At 44.2% G+C, this 27,664-nt stretch overlaps 1 protein-coding gene across 1 annotated transcript in view; it reads left to right on the forward strand.

The window, feature by feature from the left end:
- The first annotated feature begins 264 nt into the window (after positions 1–264).
- AHNAK (AHNAK nucleoprotein) overlaps positions 265–27,664 on the forward strand; it is a 64,989-nt gene continuing 37,589 nt past the window's right edge. The window contains exon 1 of the mRNA XM_069738876.1: positions 265–353. The gene's annotated coding sequence lies outside the window, so the exon portion shown is untranslated. The remainder of the gene's footprint in view (positions 354–27,664) is intronic.

The raw sequence follows: 27,664 nt of genomic DNA on the forward strand, positions 1-27,664 counted from the left end.
TGTCTGATATATTAAAAGTTGTTACAACTGTTTTAGAAAACATTTTCTAGAGTAGAAAGCTCTTGAAAAAAAAAAAAAAAACTAGAAGTCCTTGAGACGGTGGATAGTTGTGCTCCATAGGTGCTGCAGCACCCCAGTGAGAGGCTCAGTGTGTGCTCTCCCAGGCAGGCAGCAGGCTTGTAGCCCTGGGCAGGGCAGGCTCAGCCTACTCTCCAGGATTGGACACAGACACACCCAGCCTGTGCAGTATAGCAGCCCTGCCCTGCCTGCACTCATCACTTAGCTCTGCTTACCCAAGGCAGACCAGAGCCGCTGGCTCCCTGCACGTCTTGTGCCAGCCAAGGACCACACAGGTAACCAGGCTGCATGCCCTCCTCTGGGCATACAGTCCCTTACAACTCAGGAACTCTCTGCTTTTGCTTTCCTCCTTCTAAAGTTTTGCAGGACTTTTTTTTTTCCTTTTGTAATCTTGTGCTTTTACTTTGTGTGTTGCCTCTGCTTTTCTAGAGGATGGTATATGCGATGCTCCTGTATATAGAGGATCTGAACAAGTGTTTGTTTATTTATTGTAAAAGTATCAGTTTTCCCCAGAAGTGTAAACAACTATCTGTAAACAACTCCAGTGCGCAGGGAATATTAGGGGCAAAGTGGAGATGTCTTTACTTACTTACTTTCCTTACTTACCTGTATATTTCACCCCCTGCATCTTCTATTGTCTTCAGCTAGTCTCTGCCTTTGCATTATTGGCCATGTTTGCTTTGGACTGGATTCTGTGGCTATTACAACACAAAAGTTGGAGGCACCACACCCTCCCATGGTGGAGATTTTGGAATGGAGAAGGGGGGAGAGTTAGTGAAATATCCTTATAAAATACACACTATGTATATCTCGTTTTCTGTACCAACATTTTGATATCATTTCTGGAGAATGTGACTTGTTTACTAAGCTTTAGAATAAATTTCTGCCTCCTTTTTTTTGTATACTTTCTCCTGCACTTTACTTTTTAAATGCCCTCTATAGACCTACAGTATGTTAACAGCGTAATTAATAATTCATTAAATGGCAGTTACAATAATAATAATAATAATAATGCTGATGTGCACCTAAAGTGCCCAGCATGTTCCCCTTTTGGAAGGGAGGGGTTCACCCTCTGGATTCTGATTGGCAGAAACCGATCCCTCCAAAATTTGGGGTGTGAATGCCATGAGAACTGTAATCAGAGGAGAAAAAAAAAAAGGTGTGGTGCCTACTGAGAAAGTGCCTAAGGAAGTTTTACTTTTTCTTCTTCCACCTTGGTCAAAAGAAGAGATCTAGGAAGTTTTCTGATGGTAGATGAATTCTGTGCAGGCTGGTGAAGTTTAGATTTGGAGTTCAGAGCTTCTATGTTTAACACATGCATTAAAGAGTTAATGTTTTGTGCCAAAGCAAGCATTTATATAACTATGGGGGCCTGTTCTATATATAAAAAAAAAGTTTTTAATGAGTTGCTGTAACTATGGGGGCTCCAATTTGTAAAAAAAAAAAAAGTTTTAAACTTTAGAGAGCTAATGTTTTGTGGAAAACAAAGAGTTTCTATAAGTTTGTATCAAGTAAATGTTTTGTGGAAAAGCAAAAGTTCCTATAACTGTGGGGGCTCCAATGTGTTATTAAAACTTTTTTTTTTTTTTAAGTTATTTGGATCCTTTTTGGGCTCCAAAAATTGGGTCTGTTGAGGGTTGCAGTTGATGATAAGCTTTGAGAAGGGATGTATTAACACTGAAAACATTCCTTCACCCTCATAAAACTTCTTGGCAACTGGTTCTCTGGTGGAAAATAGGGGTGTGCTAAAAGGAGGAGGGAGGTTCAGGCTAAAATAAATTTTTAGTCTGTATATTTCTGTAGTCATGATGTGACTAAAAGCTCAGCGTGAGTATTGGTTTCCTCACTGCCCTGTATATTATGGCTCTCCTCGGTATATTGCAGGGCTCTGGGTGTGTCTGGAAGTCCTGGCCCCTGGCCAGAATCCTTCAGGAATGTTGGTTTGGGAGCAGAGTGACTCACAGCAGTTCTGTAGTCTGAGAAGAGGAGGAGGGGCGGCAGGAATTCACATGGGGAACCCACTCTGGGGCTGCACACGTGTATGTCACTATAGGCGTAAATATATAGCTGCTTCTATTTTCTACCCTGACCATAAGTCAATGGGTAAGAACTTGAAGAAGCTGTTATCTTGCCTTATCTTTCCCTGTAGAAGAATTTAATTTTATCTTAAAAAAAAAAACCATACAGGTGTGGTGTGTCTGTGTGTATAGTGTATGTTCAGTATATATACTCAATTCATACAGGTATCCCATAGTGTAAAAAAAAAAAAAAAGCGCCACCACTTTGGCTCCTGAAAACATACAAATTAATTCTTTAACTTTATTGTATAATATACATTACATGTGGTCACTACTCCACACACCAAAACTGTTCCTGTAATTTAATTTTTTTTTAAAGAATATTTATTTAGCATTGCTTATATAGCGCCATCCTATACTGCGGCGCTTTACAGACATTATCATCGCTGTCTCCATTGGGGCTCACAATCTACATTCACTATTGGTATGTATTTGGGGTGTAGGAGGAAACCCATACAAACTCCTCGCAGATGTTGTCCTTGGTGGGATTTGAATCCAGGACCCCCCAGAGCTGCAAATCAACGGTGCTAACCACTGAGCCACGGTACAGTGCTAACCACTGAGCCACGGTACAGTGCTAACCACTGAGCCACGGTACAGTGCTAACCACTGAGCCACGGTACAGTGCTAACCACTGAGCCACGGTACAGTGCTAACCACTGAGCCACGGTACAGTGCTAACCACTGAGCCACGGTACAGTGCTAACCACTGAGCCACGGTACAGTGCTAACCACTGAGCCACGGTACAGTGCTAGCCACTGAGCCACGGTACAGTGCTAGCCACTGAGCCACGGTACAGTGCTAGCCACTGAGCCACGGTACAGTGCTAGCCACTGAGCCACGGTACAGTGCTAGCCACTGAGCCACGGTACAGTGCTAGCCACTGAGCCACGGTACAGTGCTAGCCACTGAGCCACGGTACAGTGCTAGCCACTGAGCCACGGTACAGTGCTAGCCACTGAGCCACGGTACAGTGCTAGCCACTGAGCCACGGTACAGTGCTAGCCACTGAGCCACGGTACAGTGCTAGCCACTGAGCCACGGTACAGTGCTAGCCACTGAGCCACGGTACAGTGCTAGCCACTGAGCCACGGTACAGTGCTAGCCACTGAGCCACGGTACAGTGCTAGCCACTGAGCCACGGTACAGTGCTAGCCACTGAGCCACGGTACAGTGCTAGCCACTGAGCCACGGTACAGTGCTAGCCACTGAGCCACGGTACAGTGCTAGCCACTGAGCCACGGTACAGTGCTAGCCACTGAGCCACGGTACAGTGCTAGCCACTGAGCCACGGTACAGTGCTAGCCACTGAGCCACGGTACAGTGCTAGCCACTGAGCCACGGTACAGTGCTAGCCACTGAGCCACGGTACAGTGCTAGCCACTGAGCCACGGTACAGTGCTAGCCACTGAGCCACGGTACAGTGCTAGCCACTGAGCCACGGTACAGTGCTAGCCACTGAGCCACGGTACAGTGCTAGCCACTGAGCCACGGTACAGTGCTAGCCACTGAGCCACGGTACAGTGCTAGCCACTGAGCCACGGTACAGTGCTAGCCACTGAGCCACGGTACAGTGCTAGCCACTGAGCCACGGTACAGTGCTAGCCACTGAGCCACGGTACAGTGCTAGCCACTGAGCCACGGTACAGTGCTAGCCACTGAGCCACGGTACAGTGCTAGCCACTGAGCCACGGTACAGTGCTAGCCACTGAGCCACGGTACAGTGCTAGCCACTGAGCCACGGTACAGTGCTAGCCACTGAGCCACGGTACAGTGCTAGCCACTGAGCCACGGTACAGTGCTAGCCACTGAGCCACGGTACAGTGCTAGCCACTGAGCCACGGTACAGTGCTAGCCACTGAGCCACGGTACAGTGCTAGCCACTGAGCCACGGTACAGTGCTAGCCACTGAGCCACGGTACAGTGCTAGCCACTGAGCCACGGTACAGTGCTAGCCACTGAGCCACGGTACAGTGCTAGCCACTGAGCCACGGTACAGTGCTAGCCACTGAGCCACGGTACAGTGCTAGCCACTGAGCCACGGTACAGTGCTAGCCACTGAGCCACGGTACAGTGCTAGCCACTGAGCCACGGTACAGTGCTAGCCACTGAGCCACGGTACAGTGCTAGCCACTGAGCCACGGTACAGTGCTAGCCACTGAGCCACGGTACAGTGCTAGCCACTGAGCCACGGTACAGTGCTAGCCACTGAGCCACGGTACAGTGCTAGCCACTGAGCCACGGTACAGTGCTAGCCACTGAGCCACGGTACAGTGCTAGCCACTGAGCCACGGTACAGTGCTAGCCACTGAGCCACGGTACAGTGCTAGCCACTGAGCCACGGTACAGTGCTAGCCACTGAGCCACGGTACAGTGCTAGCCACTGAGCCACGGTACAGTGCTAGCCACTGAGCCACGGTACAGTGCTAGCCACTGAGCCACGGTACAGTGCTAGCCACTGAGCCACGGTACAGTGCTAGCCACTGAGCCACGGTACAGTGCTAGCCACTGAGCCACGGTACAGTGCTAGCCACTGAGCCACGGTACAGTGCTAGCCACTGAGCCACGGTACAGTGCTAGCCACTGAGCCACGGTACAGTGCTAGCCACTGAGCCACGGTACAGTGCTAGCCACTGAGCCACGGTACAGTGCTAGCCACTGAGCCACGGTACAGTGCTAGCCACTGAGCCACGGTACAGTGCTAGCCACTGAGCCACGGTACAGTGCTAGCCACTGAGCCACGGTACAGTGCTAGCCACTGAGCCACGGTACAGTGCTAGCCACTGAGCCACGGTACAGTGCTAGCCACTGAGCCACGGTACAGTGCTAGCCACTGAGCCACGGTACAGTGCTAGCCACTGAGCCACGGTACAGTGCTAGCCACTGAGCCACGGTACAGTGCTAGCCACTGAGCCACGGTACAGTGCTAGCCACTGAGCCACGGTACAGTGCTAGCCACTGAGCCACGGTACAGTGCTAGCCACTGAGCCACGGTACAGTGCTAGCCACTGAGCCACGGTACAGTGCTAGCCACTGAGCCACGGTACAGTGCTAGCCACTGAGCCACGGTACAGTGCTAGCCACTGAGCCACGGTACAGTGCTAGCCACTGAGCCACGGTACAGTGCTAGCCACTGAGCCACGGTACAGTGCTAGCCACTGAGCCACGGTACAGTGCTAGCCACTGAGCCACGGTACAGTGCTAGCCACTGAGCCACGGTACAGTGCTAGCCACTGAGCCACGGTACAGTGCTAGCCACTGAGCCACGGTACAGTGCTAGCCACGGAGCAGTGCTAACCACGGTGCAGTGCTAACCACGGTACAGTGCTAGCCACGGTACAGTGCTAACCACTGAGCCACGGTACAGTGCTAGCCACGGTACAGTGCTAACCACTGAGCCACGGTACAGTGCTAGCCACGGTACAGTGCTAACCACTGAGCCACGGTACAGTGCTAGCCACGGTACAGTGCTAACCACTGTACAGTGCTAACCACTGAGCCACGGTACAGTGCTAACCACGGTACAGTGCTAACCACTGTACAGTGCTAACCACTGAGCCACGGTACAGTGCTAACCACTGTACAGTGCTAACCACTGAGCCACGGTACAGTGCTAACCACGGTACAGTGCTAACCACTGAGCCACGGTACAGTGCTAACCACTGTACAGTGCTAACCACTGAGCCACGGTACAGTGCTAACCACGGTACAGTGCTAACCACTGTACAGTGCTAACCACTGAGCCACGGTACAGTGCTAACCACTGAGCCACGGTTGCCAGCGTGCTGCCCCCAAAAAAGAACATGACTGGCACCCGCACGCTAATTCGGGTCAAATGTAAGATGTTGGCACTAAAAACTTTTGCAGAAGTGTGTACTTTCAAAAAAGAAGCATCCAGCGACACATAACTTCTCCGCACTAATCTGATAATCCTGAAGAAGGAGGGAAAGGAAAGATTCAGGGTGTGGTTCTGCCAATAGCTGAACTGGAGATGAGTAACATCGTGAGTTAAAACTCTCACGTTACAAGTACATGTCTAATGGGATATTCCATTTGGCCGAGTGACTGGAGTCATGAAGTCGTCATCCTGCTGGACGTTACTCAGACTCTGAATCCATCCAGTATATGATATAATGAGGTCCCGTGTAATATCTGCTCCCGCATCACCAAACTTTTATAAGCGCCCGTGAAGTTAATGGAGCAAACTTCTGCTGTAGCATCAGCGTGTAGCTGGATACAGTGCGCTGTGTTGTTTTGTTTTTCTTTAATTGATATCTAAGAAACTACTGTTCATGAATTGGATATATCACAGGGCTATAAACTATTACTGATGTATAAAACTGCAATGTTTCAATGTAAAACCTTGTATGACGCTCTATAGCAATGAGTCACTCCGCAAGGGTGAATGGAGCCTTAATTTGAGCATTGTTCTACCTCGCCCTCGGTAAATGCAATAACTGGAATATCTTTTTCTTAATTCCTCCAGTGCTTGTTTGCAGGATTGTTCTTGTAGGAGCCTCTTATCTGATAAACCATAAGACAACAGCTCTTATGTGGAATCCACACTTGAGATTTGGGAAAATGCCTCATTGTTTCTCCTCTTCAAACCGGTTACTTATCGTTGCTGGTCGCACCTTGACCCTAAATTGAGGAATCTACGAAAGCTTTGTGTGTTGAGAAGCAACAATGCGTACAACTGGATATTCAAAACTTTTTCCAATACAATGCATTCACGAACAGATCATAAAACTCTTCTATGAGCCCCCGATAGATGTGCGGAGTGGACATCCACTTCCATTAAATGGAAATTACGCTGCTATTTCTTAAGTAACTTCTGCATGTTTTGTTGCGGCTGTTGAAAAGCTCAAACACGTTTTTCGAGCACACCGAATTCACTCGGTTAGCACTAGAGCATGCTCAGATAACACCTTATCCCAGCACGTTCACTTGTGCATCTCATATTCTATGGTGCTGTGTACATGACGGATTGGTCACGTGTCTAATTTTTTTTTTTTTTTCCATCCAAGGGGTTGGATCAAAATCTGCGACGCAAGTCTATGGGTCTGTGAAACAAATCTGAACCCACTCGGGTGACATTCGAGTGCAATCTGTGATAAAGGAAAAGGTGGAGATATTTTCTCTTTTTTTTTTTTTTTCTTTCCCCGTATGAGAATAACTGATGCCATTCAGATCAAACTCTGATCAGAATGATTGGTCTGTTCTTCATGTATGACCCACCCTAGTAACGGCTGACTGGCAAAAGTCACTTCGAAAGACGTTTGGTCACATGGTGAAAAACAAAAATGAGTCAGTGGCGAATGCCTCTTGCTAAACACTTAAGATCTCCTGATTTCTGGATGAAAAGTTGCACAACTCTGCAATCATAATGGCTCATTGTCTTTAGCCTCAAGCTACCTGATTTATTTTTAATTTATTTATTTTTTATTTTTTTGCATATATTCCAGAATTACAATGAAATGCTGTTATGCATATGGCGAGTGAGGTCAGGTTGCACAGATATAATTTTCTCGATTCCCTACAAAGACTATGATGCAGGTATATGTAACATTCATTCTAGAAAGTCCTTGAAAAAAGTTAATTTCCATAACTATTAACTTGGGATAAAAAGCAGTTTCCCAATCTATAGGATAAGGCCTCTTTCACATTTCCGTCGGTATGGGGCCGTCGCAAACCGTCGGCCCGACGGACATCGTGCAAATAGTGCACGACGTGGGCAGCAGATGCAGTTTTCAGACGCATCCGCTGCCCATTATGAGTTCCGAGGAGGAGGCGGAGTTCCGTCCGCGCATGCGCGGTCAGAAATGGCTGTTTTCGTCCGTCGGAACCATGTTACATTGAACTTTTTTTCGTCACGATGGGCCGCAAAATCATGACGCATCCGTTGCACGACGGATGCAACGTGTGGCCATACGTCGCTAATGCAAGTCTATGGAGAAAAAACGCATCTTGCGGGCAACTTTGCAGGATGCATTTTTTTCTCCAAAACTACGCATTGCGACGTTGGCCTAACGACGGAAGTGTCAGAGGCCTAAGGGATAATTTGCTGATTGCTGGGAGCTGTCACTGGCTTTGTTGAGTTGTCCCATAGACAAGGAGTTGACTGGAGGTTGAACATGCGCACATCTGCTCCAATCAAGATGGTGCCCCAGTACCCGTTCTCTAGATTGCTGGGTGGTCAAACTCCCAGCTATCGGCAATACATCGATGACTTGCCATTTTGAGAACTCCTTTAGGCAACGTTCCTCTGTGTGTTTGATTTTTTTTTTTTTTTTTATAAAATAAAAAAAAAATGCCAGTAACATATTTTACTTAATGGGTGCAGAAAGTCTGCCACATCAAAAACTCCCCAAATCGGCTCACCGTGGGAACGTAGCCTTGAAGAGACTTAACCTTGCCATACAGTTCAATGTGAGCTTTTATTGAAGGAAAAAAATGTACGTTTCAATGTGATTACACACAGGAAGCCCGCAAGATCCATGAATGGTGTCTTTCCAGAATGTCATGTCTTTTGGGCTTCCAGGATTCTATGTTCTTGTTACCCGCCTTCCGGATTTCTGTACGCTTCAATTTTTATTTTCCAATGAATTGGGCAGAACACATCAAAATAGTTTCAAAGAAGAAAAAGTGCCTTTTGTGCCCAAAGCAGTGAAATCTAGTTCCGCTGTGTGCTCTGTATTATACATGGGATACTATTGTTCAAGATTTTTTTTTTTTTTTATGAATAATTCTATGAAGAATGTACTATAAATACTAATGGCCGCTCAGGAAAACTTCTGCAGCCTTTGGTTTCAGGCTATTCTTTCTTCTATCATAAACCCCTTTTTTTTTATTTTTTTATTTTTTTATTCTCTTTCCCTCTGATCCGTTAACTATTTTTAACTACCGCCTTGTGTTTTATTGTTCCTTTTTTATGTTTATATTTATGGTGAACATTCTTTTTTCTCATTTCCATAGTAACATACAGGTCCTTCTCAAAAAATTAGCATATAGTGTTAAATTTCATTATTTACCATAATGTAATGATTACAATTAAACTTTCATATATTATAGATTCATTATCCACCAACTGAAATTTGTCAGGTCTTTTATTGTTTTAATACTGATGATTTTGGCATACAACTCCTGATAACCCAAAAAACCTGTCTCAATAAATTAGCATATCAAGAAAAGGTTCTCTAAACGACCTATTACCCTAATCTTCTGAATCAACTAATTAACTCTAAACACATGCAAAAGATACCTGAGGCTTTTATAAACTCCCTGCCTGGTTCATTACTCAAAACCCCCATCATGGGTAAGACTAGCGACCTGACAGATGTCAAGAAGGCCATCATTGCCACCCTCAAGCAAGAGGGTAAGACCCAGAAAGAAATTTCTCAACAAATAGGCTGTTCCCAGAGTGCTGTATCAAGGCACCTCAATGGTAAGTCTGTTGGAAGGAAACAATGTGGCAGAAAACGCTGTACAACGAGAAGAGGAGACCGGACCCTGAGGAAGATTGTGGAGAAGGACCGATTCCAGACCTTGGGGAACCTGAGGAAGCAGTGGACTGAGTCTGGTGTGGAAACATCCAGAGCCACCGTGCACAGGCGTGTGCAGGAAATGGGCTACAGGTGCCGCATTCCCCAGGTAAAGCCACTTTTGAGCTACAGAGAAGCAGCACTGGACTGTTGCTAAGTGGTCCCAAGTACTTTTTTCTGATGAAAGCAAATTTTGCATGTCATTCGGAAATCAAGGTGCCAGAGTCTGGAGGAAGACTGGGGAGAAGGAAATGCCAAAATGCCTGAAGTCCAGTGTCAAGTACCCACAGTCAGTGATGGTGTGGGGTGCCATGTCAGCTGCTGGTGTTGGTCCACTGTGTTTCATCAAGGGCAGGGTCAATGCAGCTAGCTATCAGGAGATTTTGGAGCACTTCATGCTTCCATCGGCTGAAATGCTTTATGGAGATGAAGATTTCATTTTTCAGCACGACCTGGCACCTGCTCACAGTGCCAAAACCACTGGTAAATGGTTTACTGACCATGGTATTACTGTGCTCAATTGGCCTGCCAACTCTCCTGACCTGAACCCCATAGAGAATCTGTGGGATATTGTGAAGAGAAAGTTGAGAGACGCAAGACCCAACACTCTGGATGAGCTTAAGGCCGCTATTGAAGCATCCTGGCCTCCATAACATCTCAGCAGTGTCACAGGCTGATTGCCTCCATGCCACGCCGCATTGAAGCAGTCATTTCTGCCAAAGGATTCCCGACCAAGTATTGAGTGCATAACTGAACATTATTATTTGATGGTTTTTTTGTTTGTTATTAAAAAACACTTTTATTTGATTGGATGGGTGAAATATGCTAATTTATTGAGACAGGTTTTTTGGGTTATCAGGAGTTGTATGCCAAAATCATCAGTATTAAAACAATAAAAGACCTGACAAATTTCAGTTGGTGGATAATGAATCTATAATATATGAAAGTTTAATTGTAATCATTACATTATGGTAAATAATGAAATTTAACACTATATGCTAATTTTTTGAGAAGGACCTGTATTTACAACATTGCGCATCACAAAGACTTTCTGTTTGACCTGTTTATTAAGATGTAGCTGTTTACTGTTTTTTAATTTTCTGGTACTTCGGCTTCATTTCTGGTCATTCTTCCCAAATCAGAGGCTCTAGACAAGTCACGTCCTAAACTTGTGTCGAATATCTTTCATTGGCTTTTGCATAGTTTCTCAAGTCGATGAACACTTTCTAATGTTTTCTTTGACGGATATAATCTTAGGACTTGTAACGTTTAAATATACAAGAACGAGATATCAATGTGCTCCGGGATCTGGAGCGACTTGATGGGGCTTTCTCACATTTAGGTGGGGCTGAATTTTGGCGCAGGATATGTTTCTTGGAAAAGAGAATGTTAGAAAGTCAGTATGTTGTAGTGAATTCCACGGACTGGGTGCAGCTCGGCCATACTTTGAGGCCCCTCAAGGGTCTCTGGTGTTTGAGAAATGCTTTTGTAAGTTGAGAAACACTTTAAAAGTTGTTACAAATCTTTAAATTCTGAAATCTTTTCCAGTACAATTTCTATACTGCCCCTTATTCTATACTGCCCCTTATTCTATATGTGCTCACGTTTGGGTTACGGTAAATCAGACTTTTTCATCTTTCCGATGCAACTAATTACTAACATGTGTTTAGTCTTTTTGACGGCCGCATAAATCGGGCCGACATTGGACCGCAGCGCTCGGACTGGCCGCAACTCTCCCAACCCGAGTGTGACAGCTGCATGGGAATACATGACGTTGGCACACTCGAGTCGGGGGACCCGCCAGCCAGTCTGTGCATTGCGGTCCGACTTATTCAACCGTCTGACTGCGCCATTGTGGTGGGATTGATCACTCCCCAGTCGTAACTTGATACTCAACAAATTGTGATTTATATGATTAGAAATTATATTTTGTCCCGTACGACGGACATTGGAACGGTTTCCCATACATTGCCTTAAGGCCGCTATACAAAGTCATCTGAACCTGCCGATATTGTCAGGAGTGGTTGGCGATCTTATATGTATAGCGACCTTCTGACTCTTCCCGGTAAATGTTGGGGAAAAAAGGAGGATTGGTTTCCTGCATTTCCAATGACTAGTCCTGGAGAATTTAATTTGCAAATTGCCTCTTCTGAGAAAAAGAGGACTTAAACTCTATAGCGCCACCTGTTGGAAGTAGCAATCCTACAAGTCACAATCGACCCTTTATCAAGTCTTGCAATATGACTTAGGATAAAAGCCAAATCAGTATCTCAATTCGCAGACACAGTGTTTCGGGCTGTTGGCCCTCGTCAGTGCGAAGCATGAGAACTGATTTGGCTATGTGAGAGGCTCTGGACTGGGGTCTAAGGGGTATCGTTTCTCCTTATGGAGAGTGACATACCAGCTCTGGCTTGTCAAGGTAAAGAGGCTTAAGGTACCGTCACACTAAGCGACGCTGCAGCGATCTAGACAACGATGCCGATCGCTGCAGCGTCGCTGTGTGGTCGCTGGAGAGCTGTCACACAGACAGCTCTCCAGCGACCAACGATGCCGAAGTCCCCGGTAACCAGAGTAAACATCGGGTTACTAAGCGCAGGGCTGTGCTTAGTAATCCGATGTTTACCCTGGTTACCAGTGTAAATGTAAAAAAAAAAAAACACTACATGCTTACATTCCGGTGTCTGTCCCCCGGCGTTCTGATTCCCTCCACTGTGTAAGCGCCGGCCGTAAAGCAGAGCGGTGACGTCACCGCTGTGCTCTGCTTTATGGCTGGCCGGCGCTGACACAGTGCAGGGAAGCACAGCACCGGGGGACGCGACAGACACTGGAATGTGAGTATGTAGTGTTTTTTTTTTTTTTTTTTTTTTTTTTTTTTAACATTTACACTGGTAACCAGGGTAAACATCAGGTTACTAAGTGCGGCCCTGCGCTTAGTAACCCGATGTTTACCCTGGTTACCAGTGAAGACGTCGCTGAATCGGCGTCACACACGCCGATTCAGCTATGTCTGCGGGAGTCCAGCGATGAAATAAAATTTTGGCCTTTCTGCTCCGACCAACGATGTCACAGCAGGATCCTGATCACTGCTGCGTGTCAAACACAACGATATCACTATCCAGGACGCTGCAACGTCACGGATCGCTAGCGATATCGTTGTTAAGTGTGAAGGTACCTTTAGTCCTGGAGAGGATGCCATCAGGAGTTTGGCAAAGGCATTCCCTTAAAGAATACAGCAGCACTCATCCGAACCAAGCCCTCCAATGTATGGAGAGGATAGATGGCAGCCAGCTGACTGCTGACGTATATGGGGGTCCTTAAGCTGAAGAGGTCACTGGAGTAGAGAAACTAAACTATTAAAGGGGTTGTCTGCTACTCTGACATCCCCTTCTAATTCCAGATGTTTGCCTTTTAAAATAACACCTCCGGTGCTGGCGCCATTCCAGCAGTGATGGCACAGCCTCTCCCGGTGATTGGCTGCAGGGTTCGCGTGACGTTACACAATCAGCACCAGCTTCCTTTCTCCTGCTTTCATACAAATTGCTTATATCTGGAGGAAGTGAGCGCTGCTGCTGATCTCTCTCTTCCTTCAAATTTATGTGGGGAAAGTGAAGTTGGCGCTGATTGGCTGCAGGGTTCGCATGACGTCAAAGTGTTAAGCAATCCCTGGGAGAGACTGTGCCGAACCACAGGAATAGTGCCTGCAGTGGAGGTGAGGAAGTGTTATTTTTAAAGGGGGAAATATACCAGTTGAGAAGGGGCTGTCCAAATAGTGGACTACCCCTCTAACAGGTGAATGATCCTTAGGAGCAGTAGCTACTATGTCTAGGTTACAAAGAAACAGAGGCTTGAAAATGGGCCAATGTTATCACTGGAGAATAACCATAAATCAATGTGGGAGCTATAGGGCCAAGGGTTATGGAAAGGACATGATTGGGAAAACAAACAGACCTTCCATCCCATAATATATATATATTCCCACTTTTTTGATGACTGTTATCATATTTGTCACTTGGGTTGGATTGGTTGCTCGACTTGGCAGAATATTCAGAGGTATTTTGCAACGTGCTTTTAGTGTTTTTTTTTTTTTTTTTTTTAACAAATCCATAACGGTATGAATATGGAGTAATGTAACAATATAATTAGTTTGCCAAATACTTTGACATCTTTCCTATGTTATTGATAACCGTAAACTTTTTTTTTTTTTTTTTTTTTAAATGTTGCTTTTGGACAAAAAAAAAACCGGCATCTTAGCTGCAAGTCTTGTATTCTGCAACTCATAAAGAATTTATACACGGGGAAAACTTCTTTGTGGTTCATCAGATCCTCCATTCATATAGTTGGGAGGGATCTGATTCAAAGATGGTCACGGAACCTTTTTCTGGATGACACGATTCAATACGGTTATCATGTAAGAAAGTGGCGAGCCATGGAAGTGCGTTGTCTGTATGAACCTATAGGAACCTACGTGATCGATGTGACCGTGAGAACTACTTCTACCTCTGGATCCGGTGGGCGCCCATTTACATTTTTTTTTTTTTTTTTTTTCTTCTGCCACTTCGGATCATTGAAATCAAATCCACTTCTTAAAATCACCCCCGTAACTGTTGGCCGAGCCATCATGTGGGCGACGGCTATCTCTTCCAACTCTTTTACACATAGGACTGCTTGATCCAGCCAAGTGTTCCTTTGTTCTCTGAGAGGGCCACTGCCAGATTCTTCTGGCAGCAGCTATCTCTGAGAGCGCAAAAGTCGCCGGATCCTTCTTTTCCCTCAACATAATCTGTTGGGAGATTTGAGAGACCCCCATACACAGAAGACCGCTCTGCCGATGTTAATCTGTGCGTGGGCCATAGTGTGAACGGAACCTATATGCAGCATTGATTGAGCTTGATGGACTGGGATAATAATTAGTAATCATTTATTATTATTATTATTATTATTATTATTATTATTAAATCTCCATTAAGATGGCTTGATATCTAGTGCTATTTTAAAACATGGTTGGCTGGATAATAGAGACATTCCCTATAAATCAGCACTTGTACCCACAAATTTTGCATGTTTATTGCTATGGACATAGAGGGGGTAAGTACAGTGTTTCCCCAAAAATTACACCTACCCCAAAAACAAGCCCTGGTATGATTTTTCTAGGATATTTGGCGTATTCTTGAACTATAAGCCTTAGTTCCAATCAGGGCCGGTGTTAGTGGGAAGGACATTGGGCGCTCGCCATTGTTTCTATTCCGAGGTTAAGACTGTTTAAGGACCTTGCAGGATGTGACTGTGATGTCACCAAAGGTCCTTAAACCGTGGGAGGCTTGGTATGTACCCTGTGTGTGATGACGTGATTTATATTTAAATACTTTTTTTTTTTAAATTTATTTTTGTCGAGAATTAATGTGGATTGTTGTTCGTGGCAAAAAAAAAAAAAAAATCCCCTGAAAATAAGCCCTAACCCATCTTTCGGAGCCAAAAAAATAAGACCTTGTCTTTATTTTCAGGGAAACATGGTAGCTACCAGGTATCCTAAAATTAATCCCCCCGATGGCAGATTATTGGGGACACTTTGGTTGCAGCCATTCACTTTAGGTACAAACCACAATCTAATGTGTATTACCCGGCGTTACAAAGGTGCAGCGTTATGTATTCGTTGCGATAGATACTTATAAAGTGGTGTTCAAATGTTTGGCTGAGAAGAAAGTTGTTAGAAGTGTGAAAGATCATGGGATAGAGCTGTGTGTACAGCGGGAGTGCTGATAAACGTGCTCGATAGCCTATCTCTCCGATAGTGTGTGTTATGACTTGTGCAAATAAACGCACGCCCTCTTGACACCCGGCTAACTCGTACCCTTCCTGTCTGCGTGCATGTCACTGTAAAAAAAAAAAAAAAAAATATATATATATATATATATATATATATATATATATATATATATATATTTTTTTTATTTTTTATTTTTTTATTTTTTTCAAATCATTGCAGGTCTGTCTCTCTCTCATATTTTTATTATAAATATTATCATGTTTTGTACCGACCTTAAAAAGTCCCCCCCCCCAAAAAAAAAAAAAAATTTGTAAGTGCGTTATTTTTTTTAACAGTTGCATTGACAAAATCTAATTAGTACCCAGTACATTACAATCACATGTTGTTTTTTTTTCTTCTCCCTCTGACCCCATGTTGGGACCCGATACATAATATTATTATTATTATTATTATTATTATTATTATTATTAAATCTTTATTGTTATATAGCGCTAACCTATTCTGCAGCGCTTTACAGGTTGCACACATTATCATCGCTGTCCCCGTTGGGGCTCACCATCTAAATCTAGATTGTCTGCCATCATCTCGTCTTCCCCATTCTGATATATCCGTATTTACCAGTCTACGGCTGTATACTCGTAGGAGGAAAATAAACACCAGACATGGAGGCTGTAATGTGTGCGCTCGGGAACTCCTCGCTCATGTTTGTGTTTATACTGGAAACCCCTCGCTCCCTTGCTTAAAGTCACCCTCCGGTCCAGGATAAAGATTTCACGTAACACAGGAAATGAAGAGTTAAAGTACCTGGTGTCCTTGTTTTGCTGCTTTCCTTTGCTGGGCCACTGATTCCAGGTCTCCTTGGCATTTATCTGCAATGGCGGCCAGTGACTTTCTTCAGTGCAGTTTTCTTTGGTATCTGGAGACCCTTTCCTTACTTCTCTCAGATTGACAATCAATGCTAGTGACAAGTGCTGGCCAATCTGAAAAGAAAAGGTGTTATCTGAGCATGCTCGGGTGCTAAACAAGTGTCTCCGGTGTGCTCGAATAATATGTTCAAGTCTTCACGGCTGTTAGCCACAACACATGCAGGAATGGTCTGTTTGTTAGGCAGTGTCTCACAGCCGCAGGGACTCAGTCACAGTATTCGAGCACGCCGAAGACACTCGGTTAGCCCCCGAGCATGCTCAGATAACACCTTATCCCAGCACGTTCGCTCATCACTAATAGGGTTGTCCGAGACTGGTGGCCATTGTAGATGGATGCAGAATGAACCAGGAATCGGCACATCCAAAGAGGAAGGAAGCAAAGCGAAGGCACCTGCTACTTTAACCGTGCACAATGTCATGTGAGAAGTTTATCCAGAACTGGAGGGTCATTTTAAATACACCCTTAAACACTGGTTGCTTAAAGGGGTTGTCTGGCTTTTATGTGACTGCAGACTTGTGAATCATTACAGCGCACTGTGAGGATTCTCTGAGAGTGAGCGGCCATGTGACCGCAAGTATGTGATTTGCAAACTTCCCGGCACATTCCGACTAGACTTATCCAGCTTCGTGCAGTACACTTGCATTGAGTGGGGCCGTGCACGTCTAGTTGGCATGTGACCGCATGTATGCTCATAGTCACGCGCCTGATTCCTGCAGCGGAGAATCCTCGCAGTGCACACAATGTGAGTATTCACAAGTCTGCAGTCACTCTTAAGACCAGAGACAGCCCCTTTAAAGTCTAGCCGACATATTGAGTGAAATAATGGCCGATTGACCACGTAGAAGCTGATGGGCAGCCGGTTATCATCCTGCTTAGACATGTCGACAAGTTCCTCCATGTGCACAGAGCGATCGTTAACAGGATATTTTATCGTTTTTCTCGGTTGCGCACCTTGTTTACCTATGACAATGCTGGCGAGGACTATGTTGCTGTTGTTTGATTGATTTATTTATTTTTATAGAAAGCTTACGGCTATGTGCACACGTTCAGGATTTCTTGCAGAAATTTCCTGAGCAAAACTGGACATTTTCTGCAAGAAATCCGCATGCGTTTTTCTCGCTCTTTTTGTCCGCGTTTTTACCGTGTTTTTGGTGCTCTTTTTTGCAGATTTTTTTCCGGAGGTTCCCAATGCAATAATATAGTGGGAAATCCGCAAAATGAATGAACATGCTGCGTTTTTTACCGCGATGGGTTTTTTCGCGGAAAAAAAAACGCATCATGTGCACAAAAATTGCGGAATGCATTCTAAATGATGGGATGCGTAATGTATGTTTTTTCGTGTTTTTATAGCGGGGAAAAAAAAAACGCAAAAAATCTGCAACGTGTGCACACAGCCTTAAAATAATTTGCTCAGATTAACGAGTGAATTACTTGTTCATCGTGATTGGCGGATTGTTTAGACAGATCAGTAACTGGGAAATGAGCGTTCGTATTGATGCCAAAACCCGACTATCGGCGAGTGTAATAAGAGCCGTATAATGGAGCATTTACAATCGTTTTATTGACTGTAGATTACATTGTAGGAATAATTATTCTCCAAGCAGAAATGATAAACATCCAGTGTTCAAAGCGAAACATCGTCCACGGACCTAGGTAATCATGGCCGACCCCCTGCGCTCTGTTCTGTGGTCCACACCCTCCGCTGCAATTCCAACAATCTGCGCTGCCATCACTCAGGACGGTGAGCTGTGTGGCAGGGAGGGGACGGAGGCATTGGGTGTTTTTCTTTTCTTTTCTTTTTTTTTTTTTTTTTTTTTTACCCTTCTCTTTCAAAAGTCAATATAATCCTGCTGATTTCAGAAGTTTAGGAATTCTGATTTTTGCCTAGCCCCATCCACTCCCATATTACCAGCAGGAGAGTCCGGCTTTAATGCAATATTTTAATAGATTTGTCCAGCTTTAATGCAATATTTTAATAGATTTTATCCTAAAATGTAATTATTATGTGACGTGAAGCATATATAGAGCAGCCACGCCGGGTTCTTCTTTCCCTTGAAATACGTTTCGCTTTTCTAGGGATAAGCGATATTGGGGATTTCTGGCACCCTCTTGTCATAAGGCCTTCATTTTTGTGTTCCAATTTTTTTTTTTCTATGCAAAAAAAAAAAGTTCCAAGCTTCTCTTACCCATTAAATGGTTAAAAACAGATTTGACATTTTGGATAAAACATGGATGGCATCCGAGTGCTATCCGCTCCTTTTTGCTTTTTCGTTACGGACCCATTGTTTTTCCGTACTCGTTCCACAAAAAAAAAACAAAAACCCTTTTATGAACACTATGACTCGTGTAGACGACTTCATTTTTGGTCTGTGTGTGATCTGTCAAAACCTAGTACCAAATATTGAATGGGCCGTGCACATGTCCACTTTTTTTTTTTTTTTTTTTCCCTAAGAATAAAAAAACGCTGTATTCCAAAGTTACATCTGATTATTGTATCACACGCGGCAATTCATGTCTATAGGTGCAAGAAAAAAAAAAAAAGACTGCACTCTGATGACATCCGAATGCAGTCCAATTTTCACAGACTCAATGCTGAAGGTAGAATTTTTTTTTTCCCCTCATCCAAGAAAATTAGGGTCTGATAAGTGGGTGATTAGCATAATCGGCCTGTGTTCTATCCTTAGAAACCATAAAGGTCGGCCATGAAAAATGGCATAATGGAGGGATTTGGCGTGATAACTTCATCACTTCTGTTTGATTAGATTTCTATGCGTATGGTAATGACTTAGAGACTGCAGTTTAAGTACAATTTGGCCTTTTGATAACAAGGTCGACAGTAAATCAATTTAATCGACGCAGTCGCTGACCGTGTGATCAACAACATCAGCAGCGGTGCGGTTACCAAAACTATTTTTTTGTTGACTTGAAGACAGACAGTAATTTGTTGTAGGAGCTGCGGTGCGTCTCTCTGGGGTTCCCTGAAATGGAATCGATGATAATTCTCTGTGGTCTCCTATAAATGAGCTGGCGGAGACATCGCACCACGTGTGGCCATGCTGTGCCGTCATGCCTCGTGCATGGGTGCGGTCTCGGGAAGAAGTAGTTTATTGAGTGTGTCTGTTTTTTTACAATGTTGGGCGCCGATGATCCGTCAGATGGTGTATGATCGTATCGCGATTTCTTGCTGATACAATGGATCTCTGGGTGCATAGATCTTTTTTTTTCTTTTCTAGGCTGGGTATTGTGCACGCGGCTTTTGTGCTTGTATCTGTTATCAGGAAATTGTGCTTTCTTCTGATGACATCTGGAAATGATTCTGGTCCGGGTCACAAACAAGCCCCTTCCCCAATCCAGGAAACCCCCCCCTTGCTCGGAGCTGCTATGATGCATGTGCCCATGTTGTGCACACAGAACAGTTCTGCGCTTTCGCCTTTTTGGGTGCGCCCGGCTTTGGAAATCTGTGGGTGTATCTCCTTCTGTATTTGTAGAATTGTACGTGTCTTATTTCCTAGCTGTGTATTAGTGAACCTATCTTTCTTTGTGTGTCTCCAGGCGTGTCCCCTGTAGGCTATACACCTTTTGTTGTCACCATGTGTAACCTTGCCACATGCGGAAGTGACAGTAAATCTATTCTAAACAGACTGTGTATGTAATGAAGGAGCTTGCTCGGTGAGAAAATGTATAGATTCTGGCCAGACCCTTTAGATGGCTCTCACTCAGGCTTGGACTGGCCCTCTGGAGAGCAGGAGAATTCTCCGGTGGGCCCACCCTCTTATATGAGCAGTACATGGCACTTCCAATTAAATCACTATGGACAGACAAAGGCGGCATCTAATTCATTTAATAATCTACCCAGTTTTTTGTTGTATAAATTTGTGATTCAGGATAATGTCACATTTGCATGTAGCTGAAAAGTGGGGCCCTGGAGATGGTTACTGGTGGGGCCTTGGTCCGACACTACAAGTGCACATCACTTTTTAGGCGTCTCCAGGTAAAAGCATTGTAGCTAAAGACCAAAACGGTTTCCAGGATGAACAACTTTTGTAGAGGTTTTTATTAGTATCCTACTGTTTTTCTGTGTACAAATGCCATGCAAAACTATGTTTCTCCATAGTTACAGTATACAAACAAGCTCTGTTTTGCTGGGCTGTGCGGTCATGCTTCCCTCCATCTATACCATACAATCTATGGCCACTAAAAAAATTAAACAATTGGAGTTTTTACTGGCTGGTGAGCCAGCTGCCCAAACACATGATGGAGCGTTTTGGTTTCGCCGGATATTTTATATATTCAATAGAGAAAAAAAACATCCTTAAGAGCGTCTTCTCTTCCGTAAGAACACCAGAATCGGGAATTTAAAGAGCGACAGAACTTTGGGGAAGTTTTCATATTTGGCAGGCACATGAGTTGCTTGCAGATCGGTAGTGGTCTGTATCTTAAGACTCCCACCGATCGCTCAATAGACCTTCAAACCATACGCCAGGGGTGTCAAACTGCACTCCTCAAGGGCCGCAAACGGGTCATGTTTTCAAGATTTCCTTAGCATTGAACAAGGTGCTGGAATCATTCTGTGCAGGTGATTAAATTATCACCTGTGCAATACCAGGAAATCCTGAAAACATGACCTGTTTGCGGCCCTTGAGGAATGCAGTTTGACACCCCTGGCATACGCAACCCTTATACAAGAGCGTAGACGCAGAGTGGGGCGCAGATTCAGTAGAAAGCATGGGCTTCGTCTCAGGAGGTCAAATATAAAGAAAAATAAAAGTTCCTTGAAAGTTTAATCTTCAAATCCAACCTGCGAGATTCTTCTCTTCCCGTACTTATCAGTCCTGCAGATATAGGCCATCTCGGCAGCTTTTTGTCAGGTGTGCGTGGATGCCGCTACATTAGCTGTAAACTCAATGATGCATTATACCTTAATACATAATACTTAGTACATAAGCCAAAATAAATGTTTAGGTGCAGTTGACGGCAGACTCAGATTTGCTCCTGTTGCGGGTTTGCCGAACCCACAAGATATTTCTTACCTCTACAACTAAAATGTGCACAATCTCTCCGCGGACTCAGCGACTCCAATGCCCTTGTAGCCTGTTACGTAATATTTAGCATTAATTACAGGTATAATTTCGACTTCTGTGTTCTCGTGTGTATTTATCTTTTGTTTGAGGGAGCTACGTGCCCCAGCTTGCCCCTTTTTAGTATGCCATGGTAAAGGGGTGGGGTCCGGACCTTGCTCTCCTTTTCTGTCCTAGAGTTGGTCGTTGACTAGCACAAGTTCAAGAATGTGGTTTACCTGGCGTAGAAGAGAAGTTTCCTCCAGGGCTAAATACTCCGCTACCATGCCTTATGAGGGTCATTTTGGGCATGCACCGATCACGTCTTCAGATTAGTTTGCATTTCTCTTTTTTGAGTTCCAAACAACTTGCCTATTAATCGTATGAGCATAGTCACCTAGGTATGGCTTGTAATGTAGGGAAAAAACTTGCCCTACTGCTCATCACCTCTGTGGGTCAGCTCAAGTGGACTATTATATGAATGCTGTAAAGTTTAAGAAAGTCATTTATCCAGGCAGGTAGGGTGTCGGACACTCGCGAGTACACTCCCTAGTAGTTAAACAGCAGCTGCAAGAGAAATGTAACCCTGCGGAGAGGCCGAGGGTGGATCCCACCCAGGCATGTATACTATATACTTGTTACGGTGCCATCTCAGGAACATTAGTGGCCATTGAGTTCACTTTGTACCATGGTTGCATCATGGACCATTAGTGTCCTATTTCTTATGATGACGACCTCTACTAAAACTAGGTCTTTTCGACACTGAGTACAACCAGACCTTTTAAAAGTAATGTTGACCGTTCACACAGATTTCTAGCATGTGATCGTAGGCAGATATATGGTCTTCAAAATACCCTGAAAGGTTACCTAGCTGCTCCTCAATCTCTAGAATACCAATCCTAACCCCTTTAGGGTATGTTCACACAGTATTTGGGCTACACATCAGTGGTTATTTCAGGGGCTAAAGTCCTGCATAGTGGGATTCTGGCTTAAACCCACTTTACTAAGGCAGTCACTTTGTGCATTGGCTGGCCTCCGTTTCAGCAGTGTCCACTTTGAGGCCATCACAATAGCATAGTTGACCACGAAAATCTGGTCTACGAACAATTGTTGATCGTGTAATGTCTGTTTAGGAATGAGATCCTATTTTTTATTTTATTATTTTCATTCAAGCTTGCGATACATTAGGGATTTCAGATGAGTGCTCTCCAAAATGGTCACCCGTATTTCATCTTTGGACGATTATTCCATCAGTTAAGATGACAGATCTTAGATTTGTGGCCTTGTTTTGGATTCCAATAATGGGATATGGACCTGTTTCTGGGCATAGATGGATTTTCAATAATTGGTACAAAAAATAATCCAAATTGTTAGATCAACTGTTCGGCAAATATTAGGTGACATTGGTGATGCCCATTCATGTCACCAAAATAAGTCAGAAGAAAACTGTGTAAGACTTGGTTCCCGCATGTGCATTGTTTATTGGGGATATCCACCAAAAACCCAACTAGAGCGCTTCACTCTTATGAGGCCGACTGGATCACTTTGAATGCTTTCTGGCCTCTGTTCTGGTAATGTACCTCTATTTCAGACTTGCACTAAAGTGTGGAAGACTTATGTTTTGTGGATGTAAAAAAAAAAACACAAAAAACAAACATTGCCAAAGTGTCCAAAGTGACTCCATATGCCGCTTAATAGCTAATGGCTCCATCAGGGTTTCTGTTGGAATTCTGTTTTTCAGCGACTACGAAGGAAACCCTCAAGCTTAGAACATTACATATGTGTGGACTTAGCTAAAATCTGTCCTTTTTTTTTCTTCTCTCATCCCAAATGTCAAGTGTATGGCCATCTTCACTAAGAACATAGACCATGTTTCACTCTAGAAGTCCCAGGATGACCATACATCACCCAGTGACTTCGGTGTTTGCCTTTTTTTTTCTTGAAAGATAGTCTTGCATGGCGTATAGTCCAACCGGTACAACTTTAAAACCTCTTCACTCTTACATTTTCCGAAAACCTGATTCATATTAAGAGCGATATAGAAAAGAAATCCCAGCATTGGCCAATATGTTTCAGACAAATACTAACCCAATACTACATTTCTCGAAGAGGAGTGATATGAAGCACTTATGACTTTTCCCCAGGACTCCAGGTCATTAAAGAGGTTGGCCACTATTTTATTTATTTAATTTTTTTTGAGGGCCATGGACATCTGATCATGGGGTTTCGACATCCGGAGCTCCTGCCCATCAGCTGTTGCTGGCTTCTGACGGGGGTTTCCAGATGATGCTGAAACATAGAAGCTGTGTCATCTCCATAGTGGCCACCGCCAGGTACTGTAGATCCACTCCCATTCACATGAATAGGGGTTGGATCTGTAGGACTCTGTCGCAACCGCTATAGTTTTGATGGAGATGAGAACTTCTGGCTGGTATGATCATCTGGGAGGTGGGCCAGATGTTGCATCTCCATGACCAGATATTCAATTAAAAAAAAAGTAGTGGTCAACCTTTTTGATACTGCTGTAAGAAAGAAGCTAGTTCTCGGTGTACAACACCTTCCGTCAGCTGTTTAAAAACAAAAATGAAATAAATTAGAAAATACTCATATTAGTATTTAATACCTTCAACCGGAAACGATAATCAGATAATAATAATTGCTGGACTTGGCTTCCTCGGCAGGCAGCAGACTGTTCTGTTTTCTCCCAGGTGGATGTGGACATACAGTAAGTACTCAGGAAGCTCGGCAATTTCAAGATAATGATGTAGCTACGAGGAAATGAGTGGATCGTAGTCAGAGCCTTTATTTGCCGATGACTTACACGCCGCATGCTGTGATCAGGAAGAGCGCTCAGATTAGATGCATTTTCCTGGGAATTAATAAAGTGCAGGTAACAGTTCATTTAGTGACTGATTTCAGGGAAATGGCGTCTTGCAGACCTTGGATCTAGTGATGCTAAAGCCCCTTTCTAGTAACTGCGATGCTGACTGCCCGAGAGAGACATCTTGTGTGTGACACCTGACGTCCCTTGAATGTCTCGTGGTCATACAATCCCGGTGCCCCCTGTGCCCTAAAACATGTGACTAAGATGAAAATAGCGTCAAAACATTCCGCGGAGCATTCCGCCTCTCACGTTACCTGGAATCCAGCAACGATGGAGCGCGGCTCTTACACAATCCCCCTCCACTTAAACAACCCCTTTCATCTCGCCCCCCAAGCTCATGGTCATAAAACTCTTCTAATCACACTTTAAGGGGACATCTTTCTGGAGAGTGTGGACTTGCTTGGACCTAGAGTGGTCAGTATGGCTGCTAGATTGGAAAGTATGCAAATTAGTTCTCCCCCCCAAGAAGGAACAAAACGTTTTCTAGTGGAGGTCGATCTGCAACCCGTGAAGGAGCCAGAGCCATTAGATTAAAGTCAACTGATGAGCCAACAGTCTTGTGTATGGGGGCCTCCTAGCTCCACCCCAAAAAAGATGGTGGGTGGAAAGGGTGCCTTTTGCTTAATTTTAGTGGCTGATCCTTCTGGTTTTCCTGGAGATAAGTTGCGACCAGAAGAGTCTGACCACAACTCTCTCATAGAGAACACAGGAGCGCCAAACAGAGAATGGTGGTCAGTAGAAATGACTATAGGGGAGCTTAAAACTCAATATACTATCTGGAGATCCCCCTTTTCGAACCTTTTAAAGGCCTCTCATCCTACTGGTGCCCTACCCTGAAGAACTCCAAGAAAGGTCTCTAAAGATGTTTTTGTTTCTCAAATCTCCCGAGTCATGTTCAAGGGATTTTTATGGATGGATTCGACATTGATTACAAGTAGCACTAAAGAAAATGTATTTCCTTCTGGGGGAGACCTAACTGTCATACTAACAAGTCCACGTCTAAGTCAACCATACTTGTTAGGTGGCTATTGGCAGCATGATGCTTTGGCTGATCATTCGGCCCGCAGCCGTCTCAACCAACTCTCCCATATACAAGAATGCTCGCTCGGCTGGTGATTTTTCTCTGAGAGAACAATGCGGTCGGCAGTCCGAAATCGGACATACGCCATAGACTTCTTCCCCGACCATTAGTTTACTGCTGCCACCATACACATTAGTCTGTCACGCGGACCCGTCAATATCAACGAGTTCATCCTACATTGGTCTCTGTATGGGGGTTCTTGGGTCCATATCCATACATGACATTAGACCGTTTTCTTACTTCTGTTGTTAATTAAATTTTATTTGCTTTTTTTTTTTTATTTTAAATCAGTGGAGCATTGTTGGATTTCCGTTTTCTAATCTGTCCTCTAGGTCAGGGGTCCCCAACTCCAGTCCTCAAGGCCCACCAACAGGTCATGTTTTCAGGATTTCCTTTGCATTGCACAGGTGATGCAATTATTACCTGGGCAAGACTAAGGAAATCCTGAAAACATGACATGTTGGTGGGCCTTGAGGACTGGAGTTGGGGACCCCTGCTCTAGGTCACTGGTTCTCTTTACTACGTTCCTGTTGGGTCCACGTATTATGTCACAAACCTACTATGACTATAGATGTGTTCTAGCGACGACTCATTGTAAGGTTGAACTTTTCTTAAAGGGAGTCTGTCGACACAAAATGACTGTTCAGACCAAGAACAGGTGCTCAGTGCCTCCTTGGCGTGGTTGAGCGGCTCATTGCATCTTCCCATCTACCTGGTTTCCAACTATCTCCCCTTCATCTTGATTGCCAGCTTTAGCTTTAAAAGACGTGGGAAGATGGGGAAAACAAGTAGGTGAGAAGATGCACTGAACTGCTCAGCCACAAAGAAGGTGCTGGGAGTGCCTGTGCTTGGTTTGACTAGTCATTTTATGCTGACAAACCCTTAGAAGAGTGTTTTTTTCCGTTCTCTCTTCTACCATTGAAACGTGATACACAAGTACCCATGACTGAGAAGCACATGGCGGTAGGAACTGTGTGCCAAGTACTGAATACTTGGGCTCCCTTTTGGAATGGTGTGTAGTGGAAAGATGGCTGGAAATTATGACTATTTTTTTTTTTAGTTGGAGACCATGTGTTGCTATTCTTTTCTTTAAAATCTAAAAATCCTAAAATGAATAGTAAGTTAATTTATTATGTCTTCTGCAGGTGCCACATAAGTGACTTCTTCAGGCCACAATATGAAAAGGGGGTATCAGTATATAGCTGCATTTCGCGAGGTTGAGGATGGCAGCACTTGTTCATGTGAATGAACTCACGGCGCTGTGTTTCTACAGTAAACTTGATGCGCTAGCCTCGGGGCATCTGGCGTGATAGGATGTGCCTCATCGGTGTCGCTTAGGACGCGCCTTTATTTTGGAACAGCTTGGTCTTTTGTGGTTGTCTAATTGTGCCAACCATTTCAGCTCGGCACTTCTCCCTGAAAATTGCAGAGTCATAACTACGGCTTTTTAATAACCGTGTAGAATTCTATAAACCTTTTGTCAACTTGATATTTCCTAAAACAATCAGAGAGATTGACCAAACCTCTCAAACCTTATAACATATATATTTTTTTTTTTATTGCATTCATCATGAACAGTTCCTCTGTTATTCCTCCTTGAAGAGTTTGTATAAGTTGCCAAATGGGCGTTGAGGATGTTTCCATGCAGAGTCTGATAGTCTCCAATCATGAGGCTATGTGCACACGTTCAGGATTTCTTGCAGAAATTTCCTGATTAAAACAGGATATTTTCTTCAAGAAATCCGCATGCGTTTTTCTCGCGTTTTTGGTGCGTTTTTTTGCGGATTTTTCCCAATGCAATAATATAGTGGGAAATCCAAAAAAAATCCGCTAAATTAGTGGACGTGCTGCATTTTTTTCGCGGAAAAAAATGCATCATGTGCACAAATTGTGGAATGCATTCTAAATGATGGGATGCATAATGTATGCATTTTTTTTCGCGTTTTTATAGCGAAAAAAAATGCGAAAAATCTGCTACGTGTGCACACAGCCTTATAGTCAGTGTTAGCATATGCAAGGATGTAAAGAAGGCTGGAGAAACAATAAAGGCGTAATAGGGTCTTATCCGGTGATGGAGGACAATGGGGTGTGACACGGTGCTCACCCGATGACTTTGTAGCTCAGAGTGTCGGCTGCCTGTGGTGTAACTAGAGTCTGATGGGCCCCGATGCAATATTTGGACCTACCCCTCTATCCTCCCAATTACATGAAATGTACGCGCCCCTATAGTGTGTTAGATCCAAAAAAGACATA

This window comes from Ranitomeya imitator, chromosome 9, assembly GCF_032444005.1.
Source record: "Ranitomeya imitator isolate aRanImi1 chromosome 9, aRanImi1.pri, whole genome shotgun sequence".
Lineage (NCBI taxonomy): Eukaryota > Metazoa > Chordata > Amphibia > Anura > Dendrobatidae > Ranitomeya > Ranitomeya imitator.